This window comes from Podarcis bocagei (assembly GCF_964188305.1).
Source record: "Podarcis bocagei genome assembly, chromosome: 3".
In the NCBI taxonomy this organism is placed as follows: Eukaryota; Metazoa; Chordata; class Lepidosauria; order Squamata; family Lacertidae; genus Podarcis; species Podarcis bocagei.
In genome coordinates, this window is record NC_138127.1 from 20,886,298 (window position 1) to 20,893,148 (window position 6,851).

A 6,851-nucleotide genomic window follows, 5' to 3' on the forward strand; every position below is an offset into this window, starting at 1 on the left:
TTCAGCACTGTAGCACAAAGATCTCAGATAAGGCACTCTCTGCTTGCTCTTTAAGAGTGAAACAAAGTGTTCCTTCACACCAGTGCTGGATCTCTAAAGAGCAGCCAGATAGATCTTTATCTCCAATCTTCATGTTAAGCACTGCAGTGGCAAGAACAGAAATAAAAGGCTCTGCGAGCTTTTAAGAGTAAAAGGTAGCACTTTCGCCTAGCCTACTCCAACACTGAAGTGGTGGTCTGGAGAAATGCTACCTTTTACTTTGCACAGTAAACTCAGAGAAAGATAGATGAAGGGGACTTCTATTTTTACTTTTTTAATTAACAAGAACAACAACCATTGTATTACTAAAATGGAAGTTGTAAAATGCCAAAACAAGAATTTCCATAGTAGCAATATACAGAATGCAATGACAAACCTAGACAGCATCTTAAAAAGCAGAGACATCACCTTGCCGACAAAGGTCCGTATAGTTAAAGCTCTGGTTTTACCAGTAATGTATGGAAGTGAGAGCTGGACCATAAAGAAGGCTGATCGCTGAAGAATTGATGCTTTTGAATTATGGTGCTGGAGGAGACTCTTGAGAGTCCCATGGACTGCAAGAATATCAAACCTATCCACTCTGAAGGAAATCAGCCCTGAATGCTCACTGGAAGGACAGATCCTGAAGCTGAGGCTCCAATACTTTGGCCACCTCATGAGAAGAAAAGACTCCCTGGAAAAGACCCTGATGTTGAGAAAGATTGAGGGCACAAGGAGAAGGGGATGACAGAGGACAAGATGGTTAGACAGTGTTCTCGAAGCTACCAGCATGAGTTTAACTAAACTGCAGGAGGCAGTAGAAGACAGGAGTGCCTGGCATGCTCTGGTCCATGGGGTCATGAAGAGTTGGACACAACTAAATGACTAAACAACAACAATATGCAGAATATCTGATTTGTATTGGGCAAATATAACATGCAAAATCATAAAAGAATATTAAATGAATTAAACTATAAATAATATATACTAAATCACAATACACATAAAAATGAAATAAAACCAAAATCTTAAAATAATAATGATTTGAGATGGATTGAAGTAATAAAAACAATTAAAACTTAATTAAGGATATTTCTATAATTATAGCCTTCTATAATGTGAGTTTCCACTTTCAATCAGAAGTAGCTTAGCCCACACCACTGAGAAGAACTCAGCCACTCCCTTCTTGAAATAAGGAAACCCTTTAAATAATAAATAAAACCCCCTCAGTGACAATTGTTTTTTTCCTTCTTTTTTTACTATTTAACATTCTGGAATCCCCCTCAATAATATTCAAATTTAAAGTGCTTAGATAAATCACAGTTATTTTTCTTAAGTGTATAGGAAGTACGGTGCTATGCGCTTCTGCGAAAGCCATGCAATTGTATTTGCAAGAAAATATAATAACTGGATATCAAAATAATTACTGTCTCTCTAAAAGTTTGATAGCTTAAAATAAATCCATGTACATAAGAAATTCAATGGACACGTAGTTTTACAAATATTAGAAATGTGAATGAAACTTTGGATGGAGCCACTGCCTGAACTTTTGTAAATGCTACTAGAACAGAATACATCTTAGCATTAAGTTTTACAATGCCACCTATTAAAAATGGTATATTTTACAATAAATGGAGTATGAAACGTTTTCTGGGACATTAATATATTTAGCCATCATGCAAGTCGAAAACAGCACCCTTCAGGTCAAATTGGATACTTAAGCATTTAGCAAAAATTACTGAGTACATTGTCTGCAAGATAATTGTAAAGCTATAAAATGATTCAGTTCAGTGATTCTAATATGATTTAATTATAATGGATCTGGTGTCACTCACCTTGTGAATATTTAACATTGAGCTACCAGTTTTAAAGGCATCTTTGCAAAGGAACAGGGGTTATATTAAGCCGTATATGTACACTCCCAAAGTATGGGTACATTTCTTCATAAGTCTTCAGTGCCCAAGAATTATTTCTCTGTGCCTGGTAAAATCTTGTAACATAGCCCACTTTGCTCTCTGCTGGCCCCATCAAAAGCCTTGTTTGTTTGGGAAAAATGGAAGCCTGGTTGATGTCATGTCGTTCCCTTTATTTATGCTTTGTATGTTCATGACTGCCTCATTTATACTGGCAATCAGATGTGGCACTATGGCGTACAGCTGGGGTTCAATGTTCCTTGACCTCCAGCGCAAGGGCTGTTGCGCCAGCATAAGAACGAGAAAAAGAGTGGTGCCCAGTATGAAATCCAGCACAAAGTGGCTCCATAGGAAGCTTGTTGTGCAACCAGTTGTGCAGCAGACTGCACAATGTGAAGTATTGGGCCTTCAACAATCTGTGGTGCAACCAGTTGTGAGAAGCACGCTGGCTTCCTGCACCTTCCCTTGTGCAAGTCATTCCACTAGTGCAACTATTACACCTCTAAGGGACTTTAACTCAGTGCTAATTTGGATTCTTCCCTAGCATTCATGTCAGTCTATCTACCTAACTATTTATTTGTGCTTTGATCTTGTGTTATCTTGTGTTTTTATCTTGTGAATTGCTCTGAGATCTTTTGATGATGGATGGTATATAAATCTAATAAATAAATGAGAAAATAAAAATAAAAGAACTGCATTTTGGCATTTTACAACTTGACCTCAAAGTTGCTAAGCCCCAAAGTGGTTGACCTTTTTTCAGAACCACGGGAAGGAACTGCCTGTGGGGGCTGGATTAAACTGACTTGTGGGCCAGATTAAGCCCCCCAAACAGACTTTGGACATGCCTGTTCTACTCATTCTGGCACAACACATTTACTGACATGCATTCCAGGGCTTGTAATTCATATCAGCAGTACTCACATGACTAATTTGCTACTACTTGCTCGTAGCTGGTGTATCTCTAAAAAACCACAAGCTCCTTTTAGCACCCTTGTCTTCAAACAATAGGAATTGAATTTTGTGGGAGGCTTCACTGTACAGATAACACATTCTCAATTTGATCAATCTTATGTAGCAAGCTCTCTAGTCCAGATAAATTTAGTGGTCTCTTTTTGAAAACAATATCCAAGGACCTACACAAAAAATAATGGTGTAATTTGGTTAGTGTTTTGTCCCCAGTGGCTGCTATAATCTATGCTGAAATAGAGAAAAGGATCCAGAAAAAAATAATGATAAATAAATTGAAGATTTATTATATTTTCTTCTTCCCTAGGCTGTGAATGGCCAACTATGCTATTTGTGGTTTAGTTGCATGAGCAGAAATGAATAATAATTTGAGTTTTCAATGTGATCAAGTGATAAAACATTGGAAAATTGCTTCCACAATATAGAGGAGAATTGTGTAGTCTCAGCAATAAAATAGTTCTTTTCATTTTTAGTAAGATGTGCTGAACTATGTGCATTAGAAGAATAAATGGCCATTTATCTTCCATTTGCAAAACTCTGCCATGTGATAGAAAAATTTGGAGTACTTAAAAAGTGAAATGTTAGTTATTTTAACCTTTACATGAAATTTCAAATACTTGTACTAGAAAGGTGACATAAAGATAACTGGAAATATTCCACTAGAGAGGGTGAAATGTACACAGTACACTGTAAACATTCTTGGAGCAATCCTTTGTGCATGACAGCAACAGGGAGTTAGACATGTGTAAACTAAATAGTTATAGGTTAGTTAAGAACATGAGGAGAACCTGCTGAATCAGCCCTATAGTCCAGGCTTCCTCAAGCTCAGCCCTCCAGCTGTTTTTGGCCTACAACTCCCATGATCCCTAGCTAGCAGGACCAGTGGTCAGGGATGATGGGAACTGTAGTCTCAAAACATCTGGAGGCCTGAGGTTGAGGAAGCCTGCTATAGCCCATCTAGTCCAATATCTGGTTTTCATACTGGCCTATCAGATGCCCGTGGGAAACCCACAAGCAGGAGCTAAATACAAGAACACTCCCCCTGCCATGTGGTTTCTATCAACTGGAAGCATACAATGGCTTCTGACCATGGAGACACAGCATAGGCATTATGACTAGTAGACACTGAGAGCATTAAGGTAAAGGGACCTCTGACCATTAGGTCCAATCGTGACCGACTCTGGGGTTGCGGCGCTCATCTTGCTTTATTGGCCAAGGGAGTTGGTGTACAGCTTCCGGGTCATGTGGCCAGCATGACTAAGCCACTTCTGGCAAACCAGAGAAGCACGGAAACGCCATTTACCTTCCAGCCGGAGGGGTACCTATTTATCTACTTGCACTTTGATGTGCTTTTGAACTGCTAGGTTGGCAGGAGAAAGGACCGAGCAACGGGAGCTCACCCCGTCGCGGGGATTTGACTCACCGACCTTCTGATCGGCAAGTCCTAGGCTCTGTGGTTTAACCCACAGCGCCACCCGCGTCCCACTGATAGCATTATGATCCATGAATTTTTCATTTTCTCCCTGAATGCTTTTGTGAGTTCCTTGCTTCTCAACCTCTACAGAGGTCCCAGTTCATTGTCTGAGGCCATGCAATAAGCTACCTTGTTGAAGTTAAGCTGGCTGTGGTCTTGTTAGCATTTGGATGGGAGACTCTTTGGCAACCCCATGCGAACTTTCATTCCATCATGGAAGAAAGGGGAATATAAAATATAAATGTTCCAAATAAATGCTGGCAACAGTGTACTTTCAGCTCATTTCCAAGGCTGAAACGACAAAATACATTCTATAAGAAATACAATGGCTACTTATGGTCATGTTTCTATGATTAAAATAGGCATCGTAGTACAATTGTGTAAACATGTTATGCACTCTTTCTACAGTAAGAGGCTTCTTTTTTGGCATTTATAATTCATGGGGAACTGAGTTTTTCCTTAGAAAGATCTAAGATGCTTAAGATTTAATTTTTCAGGGCACAGTACAAATTTCCACCCCATCAATGGTAAGACTCTGCAGAAAAGCCAAGGTAACATCCATATGGTTCTCTGGTGGTCAGCTATCCAAGCAGTGAACTGGGCCAGACTTGCTTAACTTAAGCAAGGTGGTGGCTTCATGTGTCCTCACACTAGGACCATGACATTTGGGTGCACCACTGGGAGCACTACCTTGTTGATGAGGTCCATGCCAGTGTGCCTGTGCTCCCTAGCCTCACTACCCCCCTGTTCTGCCCCATCCAGGTCAACAACAGTAATACTGGTGTCAGGAAGGTGGCTCAACATCTCTGTGCCATAGCACATCTCACTACTGATATAATTGTTTATATAGATTACATTTAATTGATGAAGAAGAGAGGGGAGAGGCCAGAAGCCTCTCACCCCACTTCGTTCTTTAGAATACATCTTCTGTGGCTGCATTTTAATTTGCTTGGGCTTTTTAAAAATAGGCTGGTGATCATTAGGGCTGGTAGGGCAGACGGCTACAGTAGGTGACACTAGATTCAATTAGTATAGGCAGAACCAACTGATTGTAGTTTTGTACCTCTTTCTCCCTGCTGGGTTCTGCAAGGGTGACACTGACACCAAGGAGTAGGAAGTTGAAAGTCAGTGCTGTCTGCCAGGTACGGCTAGTTGAGGGTGATGGGGCAGGGCCCCATTCTCCTAATGGGTCAGCCTCCACTGGTTACAGGAAAAACCACACACATGTGGTTTCAGTAAACTTTCCAATTACCAAGGAAAATGTGCTTGTTATAGATCAACCTGCAAAATATGGAGGAACATTTAAGAATGTTAATATATCGAGAGAATAAATTGATTTTATTCTTTGGTTTGCTTGCTATTAATTAATATCCCTGAAGTCCTAAGTGTTTGTGCCACAAAGCTATTAACCGGATATGTCTAAGGAGGTAAGAACTAAAACAAAGAATATGGCTAATGTCAACAGTACTGAGGTAGGCAACTGGAGATTTATTTAATTTTTTCGAAAACTCTCTCATTTCTCTAAATGAAAGGCTATTAGAGCTGTTAACAATTATTTTTAATATTTGAAAGCTTTCCAATTAGCAGGCTATATAAACACATGACATACACTGAATACACACTTTGTCCTGAAAAACAACATTTATCCTTTTGAAAATTTCGCTCTACCACTTGAGGCCAGAGCTGGCTATTATAAATTGGTACAGTGCTGAGAAGGGTGTATTTTCCCTAAGCATAAGTGTGCAGAATCACAGCACTTGTAGCTTTTGAATTATCTGCAAAAGAATAAGCAATGAAAAGAACCAGAAATACCTGCAGACTGAGATTAGCAATGCAATCCTATCCATCACCCTGAGAAGAAAGTTCCATTGAGCTTATTGCAGTTGACTCCCAGTGGTTCTGCTACTAGGCTGCAATCTTATTCACAGTTAGGTGAGCCCTAGTAAACAAAGGGACGCGGGTGGCGCTGTGGGTTAAACCACATAGCCTAGGACTTGCCGATCAGAAAGTCGGCAGTGTGAATCCCCGCAACGGGGTGAGCTCCCATTGCTCTGTCCCTGCTGCTGCCAACCTAGCAGTTCGAAAGCACATCAAAGTGCAAGTAGATAAATAGGTACCGCTCCGGCAGGAAGGTAAATGGCGTTTCCATGCACTGCTCTGATTCGCCAGAAGCGGCTTAGTCATGCTGTCCACATGACCCGGAAGCTGTACACCAGCTCCCTCGGCCAATAAAGCGAGATGAGCGCCACAACCCCAGAGTCAGCCACGACTGGACCTAATGGTCAGGGGTCCCTTTATCTTTACCTTTAGTAAACAAAGAGTGAACAGCAGAGCAATCCTAAGAGGGGCAGGAGAAGTGAGGAGCAGAGCAGCGGATCCTACAAGCTCCTGCTGGTTAAGGTGGAAGGAGTCTTTTCTTTTCTTTTCTTTTCTTTTCTTTTCTTTTCTTTTCTTTTCTTTTCTTTTCTTTTCTTTTCTTT

General features: G+C 40.5%; 1 long non-coding RNA gene across 1 annotated transcript; it reads right to left on the reverse strand.

Moving 5' to 3' along the window:
• Positions 1-2,990: 2,990 nt before the first annotated feature.
• Positions 2,991-6,256, reverse strand: LOC308584315. The gene is made up of 3 exons (XR_014006768.1): positions 6,184-6,256; positions 4,501-4,662; positions 2,991-3,064 (listed from the first exon to the last, which is right to left on the reverse strand). It is a non-coding gene; the product is annotated as an uncharacterized lncRNA (long non-coding RNA).
• Between the last annotated feature and the right edge of the window lie 595 nt (positions 6,257-6,851).